At 47.6% G+C, this 12,205-nt stretch overlaps 2 long non-coding RNA genes across 2 annotated transcripts; one reads left to right on the top strand and one right to left on the bottom strand.

The window, feature by feature from the left end:
• Positions 1-881: 881 nt before the first annotated feature.
• LOC140912339 (uncharacterized) lies at positions 882-6,979 on the bottom strand. Its single transcript, XR_012159272.1, has 3 exons — positions 6,768-6,979; positions 2,252-4,933; positions 882-1,336 (listed from the first exon to the last, which is right to left on the bottom strand). It is a non-coding gene; the product is annotated as an uncharacterized lncRNA (long non-coding RNA).
• A 266-nt stretch (positions 6,980-7,245) lies between these two features.
• LOC140913726 (uncharacterized) lies at positions 7,246-10,507 on the top strand. The gene is made up of 3 exons (XR_012159647.1): positions 7,246-7,444; positions 8,497-8,576; positions 10,145-10,507. It is a non-coding gene; the product is annotated as an uncharacterized lncRNA (long non-coding RNA).
• The last annotated feature ends 1,698 nt before the right edge of the window (positions 10,508-12,205 follow it).

The following is a 12,205-nucleotide window of genomic DNA, read 5'->3' as shown; positions in this document are numbered from 1 at the left end:
GCCTTGGTGAGTCTGTCTGCCAGGTCTCTCCGGTGGATGGATCTCAGCACTTGAATGGTCACCTCCACCCTGTAATGCTCCCCATAGTAGTTGAGCAATTCCTTGGCGACATCCACAGGACATGCTGTCTCCAGCTTGCCCCAGGGGATGTTGTTATACTGGTTCTCCACCTTGATTTCCTTCAGCTTCCACTTGAATCGCTTGAGGTCATCTTTCCCCAGCTCTTCCAGGGTCTCCAGCAGGAGATCGGTCACAGTCTTCTCCATGCCACAAGCCATAGGGCTGCACAAGAAGGAGCCACAAACTGGCCCCCAGAGCCAGAGACTTGGCTGGGGGCAAAAAAATCTTTGCAAATTGAGAACAAGTTCAGGAAACAAAATTGAAACTAAAACTCTAGGGTCTTTGGCTTACAGCCATCCCCGTGAAATTTACATCTCTGCTTCGGGCCTGGGCAGTTCAGTTCACAGTCCCAAAGGCAAGACCCTAACCAGGGGTCTCAAAGTCCCGGCCCGTGCGCCATCTGTGGCCAGAGAACCTCCCCACTGCGGCCGGCGGAGGAGAGACACATTCAGCCACATTGCCGGCAATGTTTGCTACAGGCGCCACCCCCCCCCCTCAGCTCCCATTGGCTGGGGGGAGAAGGACAGAGCTACCATCACTAGTCACCGGGCAGAATCACTTTTTTCCCACAATGACTATAAACAAGTCAAAATACCGAACACAACTCGCTGACGGCCACCTTGCTGCAATCCTGAAGATTTCAACTGCTCAGTCACAGAGGCCAAACATCAACAAACAGACAGAACGGAAGCGTTGCCCGCTGTCTGGCAAATGCTAAAAACTCTCTGGCAGGCGAAGAATTGTATAAAGTTGTATGACAGTTTTATTATTTCGAATAAATTTGAAACAAAAAATACAATATAAACATTTTCTTTTCTGAACCCCATCTTCAGTGACATTAGTGGCCCCGCTGGGAGGATCTGAGGCCTGGCACTGGCCCTAAGGTAAATTGAGTTTGAGACCTCTGCCCTAAACACTCACCCAGATCCTTCTGGACTCAGAGAAGTCTCCATTCCACAGGTACTTGCCTGGGTTGTATGATCCCTGCCTTACTCTGCTGCAGCTGGAGGAAGAGCAGGGGGAGCAGGTTAAGAAGCCCAAGTGTCCTTCATCTATTAGGATGAAATGTAGCAGAAGAGAAGACAGAGGGCTCCAACGGTCCCTACTGAAACTCCTCAAATCCTGTTGCTGATGCCTCTTGTCAGGCGGGGGAGGCCCAGAGTTGGGGAAGTGGGTCCCAAGTTCACATTCATGCACCTCGACTCCTGAGGGAATTCTGCGCCAAAAAAATTAAATGTCAGTGCACAATATTTTAAAATTACGCACATTTTATTTGTCAATACATAAATGTGGCTCCAGCATGGCAGTGGGGAGCACAGGCCACTGGCTGAATTGAGGTGGCAGATCACACAGCAGCCTCCACCTTCCCTGGTACGGGAACTTGGCAGTGATGCTGCCCCTGACCCTGCCACAATGCAAGGGCCAGGCCTGCCCCAGAAATACCCCAGGGCCCGGCCTCTCTGCACCAGATGCAGCAGGTGTGGGCAGACAGATTCAGCCTAGCAGGATCCAAATGTGGAAGGGCTTAGTGTGAGGGGATCCAGGTGTGGTGTGAGTGGTTTCTGTGCAGGGCAATCTGGGTGTGGGCGGCTCAGTGGGAGATCTGGATGCCCAGGGGCTCATTGGGGAGTGGGGATTCTGGGTGCAGGGACAATGAGACTCTGCAGGGGATCCAGGTGAAGGTGATCAGGGTTCAGCAGGCGGATCTGGATGTGGGGAGATGGGGCTTAGCGGGGGGGTCTGGGTGAAGGGGGCTCAGTGGAGGGTCTGGGAGCCAGGGGAGTGGGGCTTGATGGGGTGGGGGTCCAGGTGCAGCTGGTTGGGGCTTGGTGGGGTGGGGGTCTGGGTGAGGGGGGCTTGTCAAAGGGGTCCCGGTGCAGGGGGGTAGGGCTTGTAAGGGTGAGGGTTTGATGGACCTGCTTAATGGGAGAGCCCCATTTGCTACTGAGGGGATGCTTCATGCTGGGCTTCCACTTCTCCCACGATTCCCCTATCCCCTTTTCTTCTCCATCCCCCTCCCCACACTGCCACATTCCCCTCCCCCTGCCCTATTCCACCCCCTTCCTTTCCCACTACCTCTTCCCTCCACCTCCTCAGTCTCCCTTCCCTCATTTCCTCCAAACCCCCTTACCCAGCACAACGGCGGGCAGTCACAGTTCCACAGAAAACAGGAAGGCTCCCAACACACAGAAGGGGAGCACGACTTGCACTCGGACCTAGGCGGTGGCGTTCATCCGCCGAGTCAGCAGAGCCAAGACAGCCTCCTTCAGCTGGGCACTTGCAGAAACGATGGGGAGCAGCAGGACATAACCCATGAGACCCCGCATGCCTCACCTCTGTTTGGGGGGGAGCAATCCCCACCAAAAAACTGCATCTGTGGCCATCCCCCATCCCTTGTGCGGCTTCCCTGATGTTTTCTGCATTTTCTTCAGTCACTCAGAATCCCACTGGGAGTAACCTCTACAGGAGCCCTGCTGTAATAATTGGGGCCTAGCAGGGTCTACCTTAATTATTAGCCGACATAGTGAAAAGCATGTAAAGGTTCATGCATTGCCACAATGATCTGTGATATCAAACTGTTTAAGAAAAGATGAGAGGGGGAACAGAAAGATTGTCTTCATGTAAACAGAGGGTCTACTGACACCATTCCAGGACTGTGTTAAGATTCTGAGTGGTAACCAAGAGGAGCAGAGGACTGGAAATCAATTAACTGAAATTGGTGTGTCAGAAATTAGGCCTAATGGGTGGATGAAATAATGAGGATGGATTATTCTGCCAACCACCTGTTTGGAGCTCTTAAAAAGAGACTTAGAGGGAGAACAAAAGAACCACTTTACTTTTACCATCACCACTACCGCGACACAATGATTGTTGCTGGGACACCAGACCTTGGTACTCCAATGGGGACCCATGACGTTGCTGTACCAGAGAGAACCCCAACCTCATATATGGGAGATCCTGCTCTGTCTTCCCTTCCTTCGTCTGCTCCTCTCTGCCCTTCCCCTTCCCCTCCCCCCACCTTTCTCCTGTCCTGTCGCTCCCTCTGGGCTTTTCATCTGATCGTGAAATCAACTGCAGTGCATGGCACCAGCATGATGAGATGAAATGGTCTCTCCCACTCTGTCCAGACTGTGAAGGACCAATGAAAGAGAGGGACCTGACCAGACCAACAGATGATGTACTTGATGGGGGAGGTGAACAGGAGACTCCAGAGCAACAGGTGCCATGGCCAACATGCCAGCCCAAAGCCTCCATCCATGACTCACCAGCTGCCCTGTGTCCTGAGAACATCAACAAAACCGGAATTTCCCTCATCTTTACTTTCCTAGCTCTTCTCCCCATTCTGTGTTGGTCTGTTTTGTTTAAAGCAAGAAAGTGACTTTCATTCATGATTCAAAACTGAACAACAGAACCAACCCTTTCTCCCCCAACAAGAAGGACTCTCTGACTGAATAAGAGCCTTTAACCAGTATCCAGTCCCCAAAAAGAGAATTGGATAGGTTTTGATTGTTTGTTTTACGTACACAATCCATTTCATTTTCACTGCTCTTTACCGCCTTTTGATTCTTCTCCTTGTGTGTGTTTCAGTGAATACATTTCTCACCTTTGCCATGAATTTTGTTGTGTGTTTGCCATGGTACAAATCAGGCTGAAGTCTCTGTCTACCAAACCCCAGGCCTTGTTTAACATGTTTAAATGTCAGACAATTGGCAGGGTTATGCTGACACCTTTAGCCCATATATTCCATCTAAATTAATACAACAGCATGCACCCACCCTCCTAAGAGGGAGAGTCAAACCGCTGGACTAGACACTATGCTACAGTAGAACAATCCCTATATCTGTACCTGAGGAACAAACCAAGAGGAGAACTCCTGCTGTGTGGGGGCCATTACACAGATTTCCCCATCCCACCAGCAAAATTTTCACCAAACAGTAAGAAACATACAGAATACAGTCCCCTTCCCCCCAACACACACAACCTAAACAAGCTTCACATCACAACTTCACAACCTCCTCCCCAGCTGGAGTCTCAGCCAGACCACTGTGCTCACTCTGGTGCAGACATGATAAGTTCCTGTAATAAAAGTGAGCACCAACCCCAGTGAAGGCCTAGCTCTGCCCCAAGCTCTGGTCCCTTCTCTCATTCCGGAAGCTCACCCTCAGCTCCTTCCCCTCCCCATGCAGCCTCAACCCAGCCTGCCCAAACGTGTATCGCTCGGGTGACATTGCTCTGAGGGACCCAGATGAAGATGCCATGAAAAAGGCTCCTGTCAATGTCAGATGTGAGGACGCCAACGTAGAGTTAGCCAAAAGAAAATGAAAGTCATGATAGTCGAAAGAGGAGTCAACCATGATGGCATGCATGTGATTGATAGTAAAGAATACGGCATTATTAGCGACTTTGTGTATCTAGGAAGCATACCCAATGCTGGTGGCCAACCCCATAAGGAGGTGGAAGCAAGAACTGGGAAGGCAAGTGGTACTTTTTTGAGATTGGAAAATATCTGGAAAAATAGGAAGAACCAAGATAGTCTTGCAATAGTCTTGTGGCCCACACATTGCTACATGCTCGTGAAACCTGGAAAATGCTAGAAGCCCACAACAGGAAACTTGACGCATTCCATCAGAGATGCTTGCAAAGAATTCTCTGTTTCCCCTGGTGGGACAATGTAACCAAGGCTGATGTGTAACAAAGAACTGGTCAACAGACTGTAGAGACAATGATTGGAGAAAGAAGGAGGAATTGGTTTGGGCAAATTTATGGATGTCAGAAAACAGTATTCCTAGATAAGCCCTTGGCTAGAGTCCACCTGGAGGAAAACAGAAAAGAGGAGGACAACAGAGGACATATAAGAAAACCATTAAGAAAGATTTTGCTGCCATGGAGACAGATAATGGAGTGAGAAACATGGCATTAGACAGATGGAGGTGGAAACACTGGGCTGTCTCATGTGTCACAAGACCCAAGAGCTTCTTATAATAAACTAAAGACTTGCAGAGCTTGTGTGATCACATTTTAACCCATGTGCAATCGGCTGTATCTCATTTTTGTGTCTCCAGTGGGCATAGCTTGGGTTGGAGGCAGAGGTTGGGAGGGCACCACCCCTTTTTCATTTGTCCCAATTTGAGCCCTCATTTCTTGGATGCAATTTTGTTTCCTGGTCCATTTCCCAGTGCCCCTCTCTGCCATGAGGCTGGGCCCAGACCCCAATGCTCCTTGCCCTGACTCCTTGCATCACAGGCTTGGCGGCCATAGACATGTCTCCAGCCACGGGACTCCTGGGGAGTGCCCCTAAAACCTCTCTCTGGTTCCTGATTGGCTTCTCCAGCATTCCTTTATGCAAACGATCTCCCTGCCCACATGACTTGAGGCTAACGAGGGCCCAGGTGGCCCCGAAGAGAGAGGGGAGCTGGGCAAGTCCCTGGAGTGACAGTTAAACTGACACAGCTGACCCCTCTGAGGACAAGCAAGGGAGTTCAGGCTTGGGGGATTGGAGAGGGACCCGCCCCTCTCCAATTAGGAAGGGATGAGCTCAGGGTCTGGGGGTTCAGGAAGGGCTGGTAATTTGGGATCAGGGTGGCTTGCTCCTGGGCTAAGCCAGCCCTGTTTGCACAAGGAGCCTCACCTCAGGGGAATCAGGGGATTCCAGTGCGAGTGGCAGCAGGACGCTGCCCGTGGAGGGAAGGAGCTGAGCCCTGTTCTGCGGTGGGCGGGAGGCGCTGGGAGGGAGGGGAGGAGCTGATCAGCGGGGGCCACAGGTGGGAGGGAGTGTGGGGAGCGTGGCTGCTGGTGGGTGCGAAGCACCCACTAATTTTTCTCCACGGGTGCTCCAGGGCTGGAGCACCACCGGAGTCGGCACCTATGCAAGATATTATTACCCACTTCCTTCCTACCCAGAAACTATGGACAAGAAGGCCTGTGCCACTGAAATCAAAGGGCAGTTTACCATCAGCTTCTCTGGGAGAATGGGAAAGGAATGAGTCCCAGAGACACCAGTCCCCATTGTTGAATTCAGCCTATTTCTATGCTTAGATGGCTCATAGTCCCTGCTTTAGCCAGTTTCTTTCTGTTTGTTCCCTAACATCTGGTCCATTCATAGAATCATAGAAATGTAGGGATGGAAGAGACCATGAGACGTCACCAAGTCCAGCCCCCTGCGCTGAGGCAGGACCAAGTAAAGCTAGACCCACCTGACAGATGTTTGTCCAACCTGTTCTTAGAAACCTCCAGTGATGTGGACTTCACAACCTCCCTTGGAAGCCTGTTCCAGCATTTAATTATCCATATAGTTAGAAAGGTTTTTCCTAATATCTAACCTAAGTCTCCCTTGCTTCAGATTAAGACAATTATTTCTTGTCCTACCTTCAGCAGACATACAGAACAATTGACCACTGTCCTCTTTATACCAGCACTTAACACAGATGAAGACTTATCAGATCTCCCCTCAGTCTTCTTTTCTCTACCCTGAACATTCCCCGTTTTTTTAACCTTTCCTTATATGTCAGGTTCTCAAAACCTGTTCTCATTTTTGTTGCTCTCCTCTGGCCTTTCTCCACATCTTTCTTAAAGCGTGACACTCAAAACTGGACACAATATTACAGCAGAGGCTCACCAGTGCTGAGCAGAGCGGGACAGTTACTTACCCTGTCTTACATACGACGCTCCTGTTAATACAGCGCAGAATGATATTAGCCATTTTCGCAACTGCATCACATTCTTGACTCAAATTCAATTTGTGAGTCACTATCACCACCAGATCCTTTTTAGCAGCATGACCATCTGGCCAGTTATTCCCCATTTTGTAGTTGTGCATTTGATTTTTCCCTTCTCAGCGTAATACTTTGGGAGGGCTCTGTTAATTAATTTCCTTACAATATTCCCCACACATCTCATTTCCAGTAGGGAAATTTGCTTTGGGTTTTGTTTTTTATATGCATAACCATCAGTTATTAGCGTGCACACATACAATCTCAGCCAATAGGGGGCAGTAGATGCACACACACAAACTGGAGTTCCACTAATCAGGCCCCCTAATCTCACAGGAAACAGCAAAGATTCTAGTTGCAAACGAAAAGAGGTGGAGCTATTGTCATTCATTCTGGTTCCTGAGGAATCTGTCTGAGGGCAGCAATCCTAACCCTCCAAGCAGCCAGGATACAAACATTTAATCCATCTGCTGGTGCAGGTTCTGTGCTGTGGTAGAATGTGAAGATTCAGCATGTAGCTTTGTCATAAATATAAAGGGAAGGGTAAACCCCTTTGAAATCCCTCCTGGCCAGGGGAAAGCTCCTCTCACCTGTAAAGGGTTAAGAAGCTAAAGGTAACCTCGCTGGCACCTGACCAAAATGACCAATGAGGAGACAAGATACTTTCAAAAGCTGGGAGGAGGGAGAGAAACAAAGGGTCTGTGTCTGTCTGTAGTTGTCTTGGCCAGGGACAGAACAGGAATGGAGTCTTAGAACTTTTAGTAAGTAATCTAGCTAGGTATGTGTTAGATTATGATTTCTTTAAATGGCTGAGAAAAGAATTGTGCTGAATAGAATAACTATTTCTGTCTGTGTATCTTTTTTGTAACTTAAGGTTTTGCCTAGAGGGGTTCTCTATGTTTTTGAATCTAATTACCCTGTAAGATATCTACCATCCTGATTTTACAGGGGGGATTTCTTTATTTCTATTTACTTCTATTTTTTATTAAAAGTCTTCTTGTAAAACACTGAATGCTTTTTCATTGTTCTCAGATCCAAGGGTTTGGGTCTGTGGTCACCTATGCAAATTGGTGAGGCTTTTTATCCAACATTTCCCAGGAAAGGGGGGGTGCAAGTGTTGGGAGGATTGTTCATTGTTCTTAAGATCCAAGGGTCTGGGTCTGTAGTCACCTAGGCAAATTGGTGAGGCTTTTTACCAAACCTTGTCCAGGAAGTGGGGTGCAAGGTTTTGGGAAGTATTTTGGGGGGAAGGACGCGTCCAAACAGCTCTTCCCCAGTAACCAGTATTAGTTTGGTGGTGGTAGCGGCCAGTCCAAGGATAACGGGGGTAATATTTTGTACCTTGGGGAAGTTTTGACCTAAGCTGGTAAAGATAAGCTTAGGAGGTTTTTCATGCAGGTCCCCACATCTGTACCCTAGAGTTCAGAGTGGGGGAGGAACCGTGACATGCTTTGAAACACAAGCTCAGGGGACAGAAAGACAAGTAACTGAAAGGTGGCCCACAAAAGAAAGGAAATGCATTTGTGGCCTTTTTAATAAACAAAAAAGGCTTAAAAGTATATGTGTTTTTAGAGTGTGTGTGTTCAGTGGGCAGGGAGAGCATGTTTCCTGTGGGATGCATGGGTGATTTTATTCATTACTCTTGTTTTTTGCATTAAAAATGTAGGCCTTGTTTACCTTGGAAGATACTACTGGTGACTGGGAAATTAGTAGAATGATGACATCACAAGAACCGTGGGAGTGGAGGTAAAGAGGGAAGTGATTTTTAAGTCAAGCTGTTTTAGGGTGACCAGATGTCCCAATTTTATAGGGACAGTCCCGATTTTGGATTTTTTTTTATATAGGCACCTATTACCCCCCCACCCCCGTCCCGATTTTTTTACATTTGCTATCTGGTCACCCTAGGCTGTTTTAAACTGCTCTTTGATTGCTTTTTGTACATCCATATTTAACTCAAATGCCTGACAGAGAGTTAGGAGAAAAACTCTCTTTGGGAAAGATTCCAACGCCATATCACCCTTCCAATTCAGGGCTTTGGCCTATTCAAACCCACTTCTCTGGCTGCTCCAATAGAAGCAGGGAAGATCAGGCTAGATATCATTATTTATATTACAGTAGTGCCTTGGGGACAGTTTTTGTCAGGTGCTGCACATAAACGGTAAGAGACAAGTCTTGCCCTGAGGGCTTATGATCCAAATCGACACAACGGACACAGGAAGAAGTCTTATCCACACAGAGGGGGAAAAGGGATTCAACAACTTACTTAAGGTCACACAAGTCCTATGCCACAAAGCCGGCCGGCCTGCCTCTCTGCAATATTCTTCTCTGTGATAGAGCTCTGCAGTAAATAAATCATCATGACAGGAATGCTTTGCACATCACTTTGTTTATATATGTTTTCCCATTATTGCAAGTCATTTTGAACAAGCTTCACAGCATGTATCTTTCCAAAAATATCACTCGCATGCAGCCCTAATTCTGTGTTTAAAGATGTTGCTTCTTTAGCAAAATGTGGCAGGCCCATCCTGCTTACGAAATAGCCCATGCACCCGTTCAGAATTTCCACCCAGCGCCTTGAAAGACCGCAGGGTGTCTTTCAGGAGCAATTCATCGTACACTATAGCAGCCCCTTTATCACAATCCCCAGCTGCACTGCAAGTAGTCCATTATACACTATGGTAGCCACCATCTCCCTAGGAATTTTTCCACGTAGTTTCTCTTCTCCTTTCTTGCCTTATCTTCTCTGCTGCTCCATTTTGTTGCACAGAGACCTGTATTCTTAGTTGTCTATGGTAACAACAGTTCATCTCAGCCTGTTACATCAAATTGTCTATAAAAATCACCAGCAGTTAAAGACAAAAAGCCTAAATTAGTCCAAACATGAAGGGTTAAAATCCATTGCTGATGTAATAACCTGGTATATGGATTTGTGTACAGGCCCAAAGTCCAGAGTTTGGTCAAGAGATCAGAGTCCTAGCAATAGCTAAAAGAAAGCAGAATAACCATAGATAACCTTGCTTTTGCCTGGTCAGCAAAACACCAGATGGTGGGGGCAATAATTGTGTCTTATTTAAAAGTTGCAAATAGAACAAAGAAGCCCTGTTTCTGTTGTGTTAGTTTCTACTGTAGGGAGATGTTCTTCCCACACATCCAACCTTGAGTTTATGAAAGTTTCAAGCATGTCAGTATAAGATATGGCCTCCTCCCACCTCCCTTTCCCAGGGACCAATGCCTGCCTTAAAACACAAATCAACAACTTGAAAGACAATCTTTATTGCCATATACTTTCACTGTTTCTTTGCTTTTACCCCTAGATATGTATCTGTTGGACAATCAAAGGAGCTACTTCATTCCTATGGACCCCAAATCAAAATTCAACATATATTTTATACTAATACATTTTAGTATTTATACAATACATTAATACTAATTAAATGTTAAATGTTAATTTGTCAACTTGAGACCATGGGCGGAAACATTATGCAATCTTTGACCATTGGCTACTGTGCTATCATGTCTTGCTGCTAGACCTATCCAGGGAAGCGGGACTGCCTACTCCATCACTTTCCCCCGCCCATGGAAAATCCAAATATTCCATTGTAATCAATTGATTGACAGTGTCTCTGAGCCTAATAAGCAAGGTGACACTCCGTCAGCGCTGTACGTAATAAACTCCTGTGCTTGACCTCTACATGGTGTGGATTTATGTCCTTAAGGGCTGTGGTGAGACCATGACGAATAAACAAGAGGAGACTAGAATCAGAAATGAATGAGCCAAAATTGGTGTGTTGGAAATTAGGCCTAAGTGATGAACAAACAATGAAGGGAGGGATTATTTCATCCATCACCCCTTGTTGGGGTACTTTCAAAAGAGACTTCAGGAGCAGGGTATCAAAATGGTAAAGGCGAGTGAACTGGAAGAAGCAAACTTTACCATCATGGCTACCAACCCCCAGCATCTCTGGGCTCCCAAGATCCACCATGACACCCATGGACCTTCATCGTCCTGGTCCTGATGGATGCCCTGACTAGACCAGGCCAGCTAGAGGGACCCAAATGACATTGCCACCTCCACCAGCTAAATCCCAAACTCCACCTGGGATGTGACACTTGAGTTCCTGCTTCTGCTCCTCCTCTTTCACCTGATCTCCTCCTTCCTCTCTGTCCTCTCATTCTCCCTTTTTGCTTCCTCTTTAATAAGAGTCTGGCTTAGCTGGCCAAGACTGTATCTTTTGCGGCACTCTTTGTGAGCCCGTGAGCAGAGAGTCAGCTAAAAGCAATACCTTAAACGGCCCAACACTAGTGTGAGTGTGCCAGATATCAGAGTGGCTAGACCGTGTGCCAGGCCTGGGTTTTTCTAGTAGTGAGGTTGACGTGAGAGTCAACACCAGATACAGAAGCTGCATTTTCTATCTTGGCTGTTCTTTTCTCTCCCCTGTTGCGTCTGTTTGTCTTAAAGGAAACAGGACTGGATTTTAACAGCAAGAGCAGCAGCTCCAGCTCAGCTAATTTCTCTTTCACCCAACATGGAAACCCCGGACGATGTTTAACTGTTTAGCATTGGACAATGACAGGGTCACTTGTTAACACCTTTGACTCTGGGGCCCATTTATTCCACTGAAGTTAACACACAGACCTAAGAAACAGGGGTGCCTTACCCTGCTACCCTCACTCCTCCTCCATCTCCAACAGAGAGCGAGGCAGGGATAACAGACATATGCAGCTACCTGCGGCATGGAGACTCCTGGGCCCACAATGTAGGATGTACATTGAGCTGGTCAGCCCAGAGACACAGATTAAGTTGCCTGGAGGATAATGCAGGAAGGGTCTGGCTGAGGACTGGTCGACACGACAGAGTTAGGCTGACGCATGGCAGCTTACGCCGATCTAGCTATGGAAATGTCTACACTTACATTTTGCTCCCGCCGACGTAACTGCCCCGCTGCCCCGCCTTAGTAACTCCACCTCCACGAGCGGCGTGGGGTCAAGGTTGACAACATTATACTGACGCAGTGTCAGCAAAGAGACACTGCATTGCTTACATCAACTGTTACTGCCTTTAGAAGCCATCCCACAATGCCCCACACTGACAGTGCAATCAGTACAAGTGCTCCTGGTGAGGACGTGCACCACCAACACAAGGAGCCAAGTGTAGACGCACACAAGCGACGTAATTACTAAAGTGGTTGTATGCAGACATTAAGTTAGGTCAACTTAATTTTGTAGTGTAGGCAATGGCCTGAGAGCCAAAGGATCTATGGGCTAGATCTACAAAGGGACTGTAGTGTTGCAAGACCTAACGTTTAGCCACCTGGCCACCGGACTTGACAATGCTGAGTTAGGCGCCGATCCTACCTCTGCAATGCATGGGGAGA

The sequence above is a fragment of the Lepidochelys kempii genome, chromosome 6, assembly GCF_965140265.1.
Source record: "Lepidochelys kempii isolate rLepKem1 chromosome 6, rLepKem1.hap2, whole genome shotgun sequence".
Classification (NCBI taxonomy): Eukaryota; Metazoa; Chordata; order Testudines; family Cheloniidae; genus Lepidochelys; species Lepidochelys kempii.
The sequence above is the reverse complement of the archived record's forward strand: the minus strand, read 5'-3'. Positions and strand labels throughout refer to the sequence as shown.